Raw genomic sequence first — 14248 nt, 5'->3', positions numbered from 1 at the left:
GTTATGGTTAGTTAGTTAGTAGTTTTTTCTATCAGTAACAATGTGGTATAAAGTAGAGAATTGTGGAAGTCGGGGTCCCCAGAGAAAGACGTGGCACAATCAAGTGAAACAAAAATGTATTAATAGTAAACTTTTGCAATTATTTAGAATAATATTATTTTCACTTTAAAACTACATCCAGTTTTAAGCTACACTAGAATTAGAACCTCAAAACCTTACTCCAAACCATTCACAAAAAAGTAAAAATGAATAAGTGCGGGAACTACCTACTAGGCAATGCACTATATTTTTGTTTTTTTTTTATTTATTTATTCAAAAAACAGTTTTTAACATTAAAAACATACTCTGCACATCTCACTAGGGCATTCCTGTATCAAAAAGCTTTACAATTACATCATTAAAAAAACATATATGTAAACTTAATATAATAATAACATTAAATTTAAACCCAAAAAAGAAGAGTTTATGACACGGTCGTTTCGAGACCTGTAGACAAAGATAAATAACATTTTAGTAACAAATGTACGAAAAATAAAAACAAAAATGTCAACAAAAGAAGCATTGGTAAGTAAGTTGGCAAAAATAATATTCTTCTGTTAACTAAAGTACAAGGTACCTGTGCTGGCTTATCAGACACAAGCATAGGGTAACCATACTAGCAGTTACAATGCATCTGATTCGTCGGCACACTAGGAGTACAAACATCAGAAAGCCACAGTTCTATTCAAGTTCTGTTAGTATCAGAATACTACAATTGGGCATGCACAGGGCCAGCCAGGTTGTTTTACAGTACTTGGAGAGTTAGAGAACTTGTATAGGACCTACATAGAACTAGAATATTTAACTTATTTTAGTATTTGACAGAGATTAGATGCGACTGGAGTCAACTTCTCTAACAACTGAGCCAAATCCTGATTGGGTAAGACTGAAATTGATTTCATCATAATTTAACTGCTGCAATATCATACAATTTCTAAAAAATGCGTTTGTGTTCACGTGTATATGCGTGATTGCTAATAAAAGTTGACAGAATGCATTGTCATCGAAAACGAGCCTATTTTTGTCGAGTTTCAGCTTTCAAGATTTCAGCATTAATTCGACGTATATATTTAAAAATAAATAAAAACTAATATTTGGATTGCGTACTGCAATTCACTCCCCTGCCTTATTAAAAATTCATGATGGAAGTGTTGCCAGGTGTATCTCTTTATGGAATTGTTTCTATTATGTATCTCCTAATAGGAACAAAGTTAACATGCTTTACATCGTTGATTGAAGTTCTTTTTGTTACCTACTTTACACGCAAATTTACTGTTATAAACATATACAGAAAAGATTATTTCAAATCTATTTACCCTTGCAAAGGGTGAAACAATAATAATAATAATAACTGTTTATTATGTTATTTTTTCATTACATATAATGATATCCCCACTGGGATCTGCCGTTCGGAGGATTTAATTTAAATATATTTAAAATTTAGTAGTATGGACAGAGGCGAAACTATGCCATCGGGGGCCTGTGGCAAATTGAATGCCCCCCCCCCCAGTAAAAATCGCAGTCTCGTTGTAATTGATTTTTTATAAATAACTTTATTACTAATATTGTGTGCCTTTTTATTTTCAAAAGCAAAGGTATTACATATGTAGGTGTAATGAAAAAACAATGTAGTCTTTACAAAATATTTATGAATAAAATTCTTTTCTCCGAGCTTTCTGTTCCGCAAAAGTATCAATAACGTCTTCCAAGTTTAATGATCGGGCCATTGAATTTTCAATAGACAAAATAGTCAAGTTACGTAGCCTGTCTTGTCCCATTGACTTTCTTAAATATTTTATTTATTTATTTTATCTTTCGGCACTAGCTGTAGTCACAGAAATTGCAACAAACAACATTAATGAAGTACTTCAGGAAATCTGCACGACAAAAAATGATTCTTTATTATTAATAAAACAGCAAGTTCTCTAATACGCAAAGCCTTTTCTATTTGTTCTCTGAAGGTGGACTGAAAACTGAGAATTTCCCTGACAAATGATTCAGATATGTCTTTTTAAGAGATGAGTGTCATTTAAATTTTGCGAAGTGGCAAGTTGCAAAAGACTGAAATTGGAAACAATTTCATTCATTGGAAGGAAACGCGATTTCAGTTGATCAATAATGATGTCAAATACTCGATAAAATATGTTCTTTAATAATAATAATAATACTTGGATGACTTGTATAGCGCCGTTTTTGTGCAAAAACACCTCAAGGGCGCTTTTATGGCCTTTAGTTGTGTCTAACTTTAGTTGATTTTATGTACTTATATAAAATTTATAATTTTTTCTAAATTTGGTTTAAAATGTTAGGTTACTTATGATTTCTGAGCTCGCGGCCCCGCGGTAGCCGGGGCCCCGGCCCCCGCGGGGCCCCTTTGCATTTTGCCAGCCCTGCCACCCTATAGTTTCGCCACAGAGTATATGGATAATATAAAGTAATTGTAAATATATTAAATAGTGTTTTTTCTTAATATTTATTAATATATTTCATAGTGTTTTTTATTCTGTTAAGAATTTTCAGTTTTGGTCTTTAGGTATTTCGTGTTAGTATATTGTTTATTTTTAATCTCCCTACGTTTTGTATCAGATTTTTATTTGAGATTTAAATGTTGCAATACTGTTGTGAGTTTTGAATGAGAGTGGGATTTTATTGTAGAGTTTAGTACCATAATATAGGAAGTTTTTAAGAAAATATTTATTTGAAATAATACAAAATAACCTTATTTTAAACGGGCATCTCAAAAATTTATTTTCACCATTTTTTTTAAGGAGAGTAAGTTCTGGAAAGGAAAAATGTATGAGGGATGGGTGGAAATCTAGGCATCAGTGTATTCAAGAGTGACGCATAAATATATGCATCCCGCTTCGGCGCAAAATGATGGGTTGAGAAACCAGTAGGAGAGGTCAAGTGTGGCGCACAGAATATCTGGCAGAGCTTCAAAGAAGAATGAAGAGGATCGACGGGGGCAAAGGCAGCTGGAATAAGACAACATCCTTCCTTGCTTCTGGAAGCTTGGACGAGTAGCAGTTGTTCCTGGCACCGAGTGAAGGGTTCTCGTGGCTACGGTCATCACATCTCAAGGGAATCTCCAAAGACTGCCCGTAGAAGGAGAAGCTGACTGAAAGATGTCTCCCTTTCCGCTACAATGGACCGATCAACCAAGGTCGTCCCAGATAACATAGACATAACATTTTAGTGACGACAAAAAACAATTATTGTTTCATTGTCCATTGAAAACAGTCTCATTAAAAAATGATACTGTGAACTTGAAATGATACAGTAAAACATTTGAAAGGAATGAAAACTAAGTAATCCATTCTAATATTAATAATAACCGTTTGCGAAACTTGTGATTTTTTTTACAGCCTATTATTGCCTACGTAGGCTGGAACTTCTCCAGTACCATCCACAGAAGATGGACGTTTTGGACCAGCCTTCTGATTGCCCATCTAATGTTAACCTATTTAATTTCTTTGGTAACCCGGAAATTATTGTATTTGTTAAAAAAAAGTGATTAAAAATAAAACAAAACCATTGATATTTTCCAGCGCGTTCGCCAGTAGAAAGAAAAAAAAACAGCTTAGTGTTAATAATTTCGCGAGTTTCAAAAGGCAACTAATTTCAGACCTATTTGCTGGTTATTAACTTGTATTATTTAATAGCTTTAAAAAAAAGTCTTCGCTGTATATTTTCCAACGTTACACACATCATACCACATACTCCTTAGTTTATTTGTTTTTTTACACGCATATTAATGACTGTACGCATGTACGGAAATACTTGATATGTATATTATACTTTGGTTTATTTTATCATTTAAAGTACTATTATTTAAATTCGATATTAATTACAGCGTTGGTATTTTGCCATTACTAATTAGTTTTTTATATTCCTTAAGAGTAAATTATTTTCCTGTTATCAGTCTTACTTTTTTGAAACAAACATGAATAATTGTATGCATATACGTATATACAATTTAGGTACATACTTACTTTATATTTGAAACTTTTCTTTATTAATAATATCAGGTGTTATTATTTGGATTTGATGATTATTGATTTGATTATCTTAGTATTAGAATTAGATTTGTTTTTGTATATATTTATACTATTATCCATGTATTATGTTACACTACATACATAAATTCCAATGTAAAAGCCAGATAATTAATAGTTAATGAATAATAAATAAATAAAGATTATTTTTTTAATTCTTTAGTGTCTAATAATAATAAACGTATTCCGACTTCCGGGTGCTTTCTGATATGGTTTTGTTGATAATTACCATAGACATATGAATATTAGTAGACCTGCCCTAAGTGATTAAAAGCGTATTATCCCCACTCCCCATACCGGTTCCATTGGAGCCGGCTGTGCTCGCGTATGGCCTCAAGTGAAATTTGAAAACGTGACGTCATCATTCTTGTGCGAACTATGGTCGAGGCATCATCGGTTCATTTTACGAAATAACACGGCAAAATGTTGACTTGTGCTATGAAAACTTGTAAAAATAGATGTGAAAAAGAGAATAAACCCAATTGTCGTATTACATTCCATATATAAGCATTATTTTACTTTATTTTAAGCATATTCACATCATACAATATGAATCAGTTGTAGAAACATGTCTGGACGCGAAACACAAAGCTGGTTGGTTGCTGGGAAGTAAATTATGAACATTTATAAAAGTGTCTTAACTAAATACTTAAACGAAATATTCAACTCTGAAAATAGAACCGAATTTTTTTGCCGAATTTGGACTTCGCAAATTTGTTCATAACGTGGCGAGTAATTTGCGCTCCCATGTAAAAATGTCTATTCATTCAAAAGCAGATTTTACTTTTAAGAAGTAAATGGTGATATTATAATGCGAGATGCCTATTTACTGTCAGATTGATTTATTGACGAATCACAGTCAGCTTCACCCCCTTCGTTCTTCAACAGTTGATTTTACCCCTCGACATTATCTTCTCGTCTATTAATTCCTATGTCTGTGATAATTACATATTATTTTTGTTTTATTTTCCAATGTACATTTGTTACCTCAATTTTGTTTACTTTTTTATTTATTTTTTTTATTTAGTAAAAGATTATACATTTATATACATTATTTAAGAAATGTTTTGACTGCCCAACTAGGAGGATTCCCGTTTTAGGACAGTCAAATTAGGATGAGTATTAACATTTTGATAAGTATAGTATTAAAATAATAATGAAATAAAAGGTATATGTACTTTTAACTGGTGTCTAAGCCTACTAACATATTTTGTATAAATATGAATAACAAAGAGAAGAAATAGAATAAAATAAAATATCCAATTAAACATAAGATTAAATGCTGCTTGGGTAGCATTCTAATTTAAAAGTGCTAGGTAGGTACATATATACACATAATGATAAAGATAAGAACATAAAGTTATCTTTTACATGGTTTATTTTTTGTTGGAGTTTTTGTTGTGGTTTTTGGTTTGTGTTTGATTTCATTTTTTGTGTAGTAAAAGTTCACTCTCCTTTCTACCTCATTGGTGAAACCAATTAGTGGTCAATTTATGAAAAATATCTGTGTTTTCCTTTTTCCAAGCATCTACCGGTTTACTTTGCTACCAGTTTTGACCCAACCGTGTAATTAACTAGCGATCTAAAAACTAACTTAAAAAATTATACAAGTACAGAAAGATTAGATTTTATTAGGTATGGGTAGTGTGTGGGGTGATTTGGTGGGAGGGGAAAGGGGGCGAGAAAGTTGGGAGAAGTCAACAAAACAGGGAAACATTGTCAATAAAGATGACTTACAAGTTGCTATTATTCTGTTAACTAAATTATTTTTGTGTTAATTGCTAAGGTTTCTAAACCGTAGGTACTAATTGAAATATGTTTTATGTATTTAGTTTTTTTGTTTGTTGAAGCTATGGCCTGTCTCTATTAAATGCTTAGCAAACTTGTAATAGTTATTAGTTCTTAAACAGAGTTCATGCTCTCTGATTCTGGTTTTAAAATACCTAGTAGTCATACCTACATACTGTGCATCACATCATTACATTCTAAAGTGTATTTCCCATTATTTTACGAATTTATTGGAAACATCCTTTGTAAATCCTTGAATTAGTGTAAAAAACTGGAGAAATAGGATTTGGTAAAATGGGAGATATTTTTAAGGATAAGTCGTCTGTATAAATAAGTTTTCTCTATTTATTGGGTTGTTTCTAGATTGGATGTTATTTTTATTTTTTTTATTACCACAGTAAGCTGAAAATGTTGCTTGTGTTGTGATGGAGGACTTAGCCAGCCGAGGAATTGAACACACTACGCCTGAGTGGGACCCAAGCGCGATGTTAACTCGGCCACCGACCGGTCAAATATTATTTCCACTATGTGTTATACCATCCACTTCACTCAACAAAGGTACAGCACAAGTCAAAAGGGCTGAATGAACTGTATGCAACCAAGGGTGACTAATAATGTATATGTTTATCGAGCCCATTCAGTCGTTATTACATTGCTTATATTCGTGGTCTGGCCCGCCTATGTGCGGTCCAGGCAGCTAAAGGCGTGAGACGATTGAGCTGGACTAGGAATGTTACCTTCTGATTACAAAATCAGAAGGCACGTACAGACATAGTAATAATTTCACATAATTTTATATATTTCAAGTAGGTACCAACCTAATATAAATAGGTATGTGTGTATTGGGGTATCTAAATAATGTAAGATTATTCAGTTTATATTTTAAGAATGTAAGATTAAATATATATGCATAAATTTAAAAACAAATCAAATGTTTCTGGCCTTCAGCAAAGTTGTTCTAGGCCATCATTTAAAATTATGGAGAGAAGGGAGGTGAATTTATATATATTCATTAAGCTTAAATTGGCAAAATTCAAAATAATGCAGAAGATTGGAGCAAAAATCAGACTAATTATATCTAAGACGTTAAATGTAGCGGAGACAAATTTAGATAAGGCTTGATAGAAGAGAATATATTTTAAACCAAAAATATGTGATCTAAATTTCCCACTTCTAGACCACAGGATGTACATTGTACAATCGGAGATATCTAGCACGTTCATTTTATAATAATAATAATAATAATAATTGGATACTTTTTAGAGCGCCGTTTTTGTGAAAAATCACCTAAAGGGCGCTGTACAATTTATTTCCTAGGATCTACATTTGTTATTTAGAAAAGATACCAAAACATACTTACCTGGCAAGTCACTTCCAACAAACACACTTATATTAAAAAGTTTATGCTTATAAAAGATAAAACTGCACGCAGAGGACACAATATCAAAAAACACTAGTCATCGCATGACCTTAAGTCTGCTATAGTTTTTATTTTAGTTTAACTGTATTTTAACTGTCTTAAAAAGCCTACAAATTGTTAGTTGTTATCATTTTTATTTATTTATTTTTAATTATTATTTCTATTAATTTTATTTTATTTGTAGTATTTTTTACATTTTGTTAATTTAAATTGCCGTCGACTGTGAAAGTGGAGGTTTCTGAAATTATGGATACGACTGTCTGAAAAGGTGCGTTTTAAGTTTAGACCTAAATTCTGTCGAGTCTGCAATCATTCTCAAATCACGCGGCAGTCCATTCCAGGCTTTAAGTCCTGACACGGCGAAAGCACGCTCACCGAACTTAGTATCTGGTGTGCGCTTTGGTTCCTTCAACCTTCCGATAGCTGATGACGTTGCTGACCTAAGGATTAACTGTCGGGAATTGGAATCTTCTGGAATACACAATTCTGATAAGTAAGCCGGAGCCAATCCTTTAAGTGACTTAAATACCATCCAGCATACCTTGAACTGGATTCTTTCAGGACATTTGAGCCAGTGCAGATTTTTGAGATGCTCTGAAATGTGGGAGTATTTAAATACTCCGGTGATAAGCCTTGCCGCGGCGTTGAAAACGGATTGTAATTTGTTGATTTGACATTTGGGGAGACTTGCATATTTTCTGTTGCAATAATCTAGACGTGAAACAACATAGGAATTGACTAGCAATTTAGTCGCCCCTATAATGTTGATAAATTTGTGGCTGTTACTACTAAATCCACTGGGAATGGTTCTACCATTTTCTGGAAACAGTTATTTTGTTCAGAATGATTTTATTATCGTTTCGAAATCTTCAGCAGATAATTTCGTTTCACGCATCATTGTAAAATTTGTGTCCTGTATCATAAATGTGTGTATTTATCATCTATCAGGAATTCTGCTTCGTTTCTCCAATACTTGAGGGTATTAATACTGTTTAACATTTATTCATTTGGAGAAATCAAAAATATTATTTCTTCTGGCGAATTTGATTGACCATCAAAATCATCATCTTTACATTGTTAATTTCGTTGGCCTGTCTGGTTCCTAGGCGCCGAAAGATCTATTTATATACTGGCGAATTCTTCTTTCTAATTATTCCTTCAAATCGGTAAAGATTGTAAAAAGCATAGTTTGGGATTAAACATTTTATTGATATTTTAACACAAACTCAACACAGGAGACTCTGAACATTCCTTGGTTGGAAGACCAGTTGCGTTCGTGACCTCTTTTTATTTTCAGTGTCTTGATGTGTTTCATGTTTAGTTTAGATTTGTTAGCATTTTTTTCTTCTTCAATACTTAACATAATAGTACTTTGTTCATTAAATTTAATAAAATTATCTGATCGCAGAATTATTTCCGATTTAACCTGTTTGTATAAAATCATTAATTCAATGTTTAATACCCCTGATTTATTATATGAAATCTCTTTTCATACTCCAAGCAGGTCGGTTACAAGACAGTACCTACCATATTATTGCAGGAATTCTATATCAACGTCCCAATATCACACTTCTATGCGACGGATTCAACAGCTAGGAAACAAATACTACGATGTTGTTGATATATTTAGTGCATCAATTTCAATATATAAGAATATTGAAGTTTTTTTCATCAAGTAGTGGAATATTTTAATAAAGGTATTTAATTTGATTTGACTAACACATAATAATTTTGTCAACTGAAACAGGAAAAAATATTTTGGATTTTTTGTGTATTGTGCCTGCATGCTGTGTAGATCAAGTTCATTGATATTTTGACTTAATATTTATTTTTCTGCAATTGTTTTAAATAGTCGTTTCCTGCACTATTTTTATGTATAATTTTCGTAAATATTGTTTATATATTGTTAGCAATAATAAAACGCTAAGTAAATGGTTATGATGAAATATTATATTGTCTTCACGGTCTATTACAATAATAACATCCAATATTCAGTAAGGTTATATCGCGCATTGCGCAGTTCCAAGTCTCAGCCGCTTGCCATCCTTGCTCGTCCCCGGGTGGCCGGTAGGTGGCGGAGGAGTCGCTTCCGCCTTCAACCAGCAGCGCCTCTGCCGACCATACTGAGAACCACTCGCGAAGTGTAGATGCCTGATTGGCTGACAGTGATGAGAGTAGCGCCTCTGGCGGCCAATTGGTGAACTAAACACTGTGGCGGCAGTATTTGAATGCGCTGCTAACAATATATGTATGTAAAAGCCTTAATAGGCGTGAAATAAATAAATAAAATTAAATAAAAATTAAATAATTTTCTGTTTAGAATGTATGTATTAGTGATTAATTTATGTTGCTTCATTTAGTTATTAATTGTTAACCGCGATATAGGCTTAGTCCTAGTGAGATATTTTACAAAATATTACTGGATCACTATCGTAGGAAACAGAAAAGAGGAACTCTTGTCCTTGATTAGGCAGAAATAAATCAAAATAAAAAATCATACAGCATTTCAATTTTTAATTCTACAAATATAAAATTCTACATTCTAGCTTACATTAAGTAGGTTCATTGGAAAACTAAATCATAATCACCATACGTTCATTACACAAAATTCAAAATTTTGGAAAATAATATATAAGCAAATTAAAACACAAATAGTTTTGTGTACATAAGTTTTGTTTTTATTATAATAAATAATGACACCACAAAGTGATAAGCTTTTATAAGAAATTTTCTTCGTAATTCTTTTCTTAAGTTATTTTAAAACCGTTATCGACAACGCTCATTTGTATTATTCAAATAGATTATTTTATAATGCAAAAGCACTTGAGTGAATAAACGGAGTGAATAAATTAAATAAAATCCCATAAAAATGGCAGAAATTGCCATTAAAATTGCAGATTGGACAAGCGAGCTGGCGGTTAAATTTGGAATACTAATAGTTCGGAATTCTTACAGTCGGAGCATTTGAATGGTTTTTCTTTTGAATGAGTGCGAATGTGAAATATTAAGCTGAATTTCCGAGAACATGAAAAGTTATAGTAAGAGCATGAGAACGGTTTTTCCTTGGTATGAGTGCGCTGGTGTGCAGTTAATTGTGACTTCTGTGCACATGTGTGGTTACAGTGAGAGCACGTGAACGGGTTTTCTTGCAGTGCGCTTGGGTGCGCATGTGTGCAATCAAGTATGGCTTCAGTGAACACGAATAGTTACAATAGAAGCATGAGAACGGTTTTTCTTTTGTATGAGTGCGAATGTGACAAATTAAGCTGAATTTCCGTGAAAATGAAAAGTTACAGTAAGAGCATGAGAACGGTTTTTCTTTAGTGTGAGTGCGCTCGTGTGCATTTAATTGTGACTTCTGAGAACATGCATAGTTACAGTAGGAGCATGTGAACGGTTTTTCCATTGTGTGAGTGCGAATGTGGCGAATCAAGCTGGATTTCCGTGAACATGGAAAGTTACAGTAAGAGCATGATAATGGTCTTTGGTATGAGTGCGCTCGTGTGCAGTTAATTGTGTCTTCTGTGAACATGAATAGTTACAGTGAGAGCATGTGAACGGTTTTTATTTAGTATGAGTACGAATATGTACAATCAAGGATTGCTTTATTGAACATGAATAATTACAGTAGGAGCATGTGAACGGTTTCTCTTTAGTATGAGTACGAATATGTACAATCAAGGATTGTTTTAGTGAACATGAATAATTACAGTAGGAGCATGTGAACGGTTTTTCTTTAGTATGAGTACGAATATGTACAATCAAGGAATGCTTTAGTGAACATGAATAATTACAGTAGGAGCATGTGAACGGTTTCTCTTTGGTATAAGTGCGCTCGTGTGCAATTAATTGTGACTTCTGTGCACATGAGAGGTTACAGTAAAAGCATGTGAAAGGTTTTTCTTTGGTATGAGTGCGCTCGTGTATAATTAATTGTGACTTTTGTGCACATGAATGGTTACAGTAAGAGCAAAATAACGGTTTTTCTTTGGTATGAGTGCGCTCGTGTGCAGTTAATTGTGACTTATATAAACATGAATGGTTACAGTAAGAGCATGAACATGGTTTTTCTTTAGTATGAGTGCGAATGTGTTTGATTAAGTTTGACTTCGATGAACATAAATAGTTACAGTAAGAACATGCGAATGGTTTTTCTTTAGTTCGGGTGACCGTAATGATGTCCGTAACAATGAATGATTCGCCTGGAAGAGAAAACAATTATAAAACTCTCATTATAATCAGGGTATGTTGTGACGCTTAAGGTAGAGGATAGGTTGAAAGAGAGAGGGAAGAGGAATGTGATAAGTACCTTTCTATTTAGATCTCCTCGCCAAACACGGCTAAAGACATCAAGTCATCAGGCGATGCAGAGTATATTCAACTCTACTGCCTTGATGTAAACAGTAATAGATTTTCTAAACAAGAAAACCTTGACGATAAAGTTAAAAAGATAATGAAATAAGGAATTATTACTTTAACCCTTTTAATAAGTGTTGTGGCTAGAAGCGAGACGATATGATAAAAAAGTAATATTCTACAAATTTTTAACATTTATAAATCTTTCACGCCCATTTCATCATGCTATAGCTTGTTCCATAATAGAATCGCAACGACACTTCTAGTAGTTTACAACACTTGGCAATACTTCTTTGTATTTTAAAAAAAGTGTTTAAAATTTACATTAAAATCTTAATGTCACTCACTGGTCATACGAATGACCTGCCATGTAGTCACGTGTCGGGTCAATCCGAAAATGTTGACACAGCGCTTTAAATGCCCGTCTCGAAACTAAACAACTTCATAAGGTTCAGTTTTAGTAAGCCTTTTTTAACAATGCTTTATTTCAGCCTGTAGTTTTAATTTTTATGTGTGAGTTTATAAAAAAATATATTTAAACATTGTTTTACCGGCGGTTTGGTGTATTCTTTCAGAGTGTTCCAAGCATTCCTTTTTAATATCTAAGAGTTCAATGTCAATTTCTGTATAAGAAATATCACTTTCTTCTTTAGTCCCTGGTTCAGCTTTGACTCCCTGCAGATTAGAATTCTTCGTCGTACTAGTTTCACCTGAAAACAGAAAAATTACATTAAAATGTATACATACCTACTTAGTTTTTGTGTGACTAAACGATATGCACAATATGCACATGATCGAATTTTAACGCCCGGTTATATTGACAATATGTATTCGGAGGTCAGCTCAATGAAGTAAACCTAAACAACATATGAATAATTTTATCGGTTTGCTAGAATATCGCATATCTGAAATAAAACAATGAAAGACAACACTGTTGCAAAATTATTGTTTCAAGTGAAGCTTGAACTTTTAACTTTCACCAAAGCAATTCACTGACATAAGACCCAACTTTAATTTATTAATGAGCTGCTATTAATGGTGCAATTTAATAGAAAATTAATAGTTTCACGACAAACACCAATCTCGCAGCAATATATCTTACCGTATTCAATTCCCACGGAATGTTCCAAACATTCATACTTCATGTCCGGCAGGTCTACATCAACTTCTGTATTCGGCGAGTCTCTTGACGGTTATACTCTGCAGATTAGGAAGGTACATGGCACAGCTTTGAGAGCGTTCAACTACAACGAAATACTCTGCAAACAAATTAACAAATAAGTAACACCATTTCACAAGGTTTAATATATAGTTTTATGAGTTTACTAATAATAAGGATGCGACCTATATTCGAAATCGAAACCTTCGTCTGGCAGGGAGGACGCTGTGGTCAACATTATTGTTTGTTTGATTTTGGTTTTAAACATTAAAAAACTAAAGGTTTTGTAGAAAATTTGCAAGTGCAACGATCAATATTATCACAAAGATCTAAAATAATATAAAAAAAATGTATTTCTTTAAGTCAGAAAATGAGTAACTAAGTGAAACATACATACGTAAACTTATAGAATTCCGATGCATGCAAAGGCTTTTTAATAAAACCACACTTGATTTCAACTTAAATATCTAATGGAAACAAACCTCTCTCTATTTAAGTCGAGGGTTTGGGTTAACATGTACAAAATATGTTGTTAGGGTTTAGTTCGGGTTATTTCAATAATTTATGCGTATTTCCTAACCTTCAACATAACTTTGATCGAGAAAAAATGGAACTTTAATGCATTTTAACCATCTCCCACAACATCATTAGTTGTTTTTCTGAAAACCAGGTGCTATTAAATATGTGTTGCCTACTAAGCGTGCAGTGAAAATCTACAAGTTTATCATAAATGTACTCACGTTTTCAAAGTGTTTCAATGACGAGGAACATAACCTAATATAAGAAATAGTTGAGAAGACGTCCCTGAAAAGGTAAATTCAACATTCAGATATAAATGCGATGATTTGGACTCTTATTCCAAACATTCAAATAACAATTCAATTCGATAATAACACAAAGAACGGAGCCCAACAGCCGTCGTTGTCAGTGACCGTCAGATTGGATTAACCATAGAAAAAATATAACTGCAGATAGATAACCGGAAGAACTATCGAGGGTACCAACTTAACCGACCTGTCGGTAACCTAGTTGGCATCGTGTGTTCAATTCCTCGGACCTCGGCTGAATAATATTCAGCTTCACACAGGGCCATTTTCGTAGATCAAGTCGGAGTAGAATGACACTTGAAAGCTAATGTGAAGTGTGAACAGCGTTTTAACAGAGTTGATAAAGTTTTTAGTTGAACGACGAAAGTTTACAACATTTAAAAGAGCTATTACGCCTTGACATACTAAGAAACAAAAAATATTAAAATTAACCAACAAAACGGAAGCAAATAACCATTTTACACCGGTAAAGTACGGATTTTCCAAATAAATACAAGCATTACCACTTTCTCGCGCGGATAAAGATTATTCTTATTTATAGTTGTTGTATTGTGGTGAACGAATATTATAACACGTTTGTATTTGATATGTTATTTATTAAACC

The 14248-nt window shown here is 33.1% G+C and overlaps 1 long non-coding RNA gene across 2 annotated transcripts; it reads right to left on the bottom strand.

Annotated features, from left to right (window-relative positions):
- Nucleotides 1-10039: 10039 nt before the first annotated feature.
- On the bottom strand, nucleotides 10040-13738 carry LOC149414504 (uncharacterized). 2 transcript variants are annotated; one of them, XR_016304013.1, is made up of 4 exons: nucleotides 13558-13738; nucleotides 12761-12917; nucleotides 12210-12368; nucleotides 10040-11504 (listed from the first exon to the last, which is right to left on the bottom strand). It is a non-coding gene; the product is annotated as an uncharacterized LOC149414504 (long non-coding RNA). The 2 variants fall into 2 exon arrangements; XR_016304012.1 differs by having other exon boundaries at nucleotides 10040-12368.
- Nucleotides 13739-14248: the final 510 nt, after the last annotated feature.

Source organism: Hesperophylax consimilis, chromosome 20, assembly GCF_061612785.1.
Source record: "Hesperophylax consimilis isolate HC1 chromosome 20, BYU_Hcon_1.0, whole genome shotgun sequence".
NCBI lineage: Eukaryota > Metazoa > Arthropoda > Insecta > Trichoptera > Limnephilidae > Hesperophylax > Hesperophylax consimilis.
The sequence above is the reverse complement of the archived record's forward strand: the minus strand, read 5'-3'. Positions and strand labels throughout refer to the sequence as shown.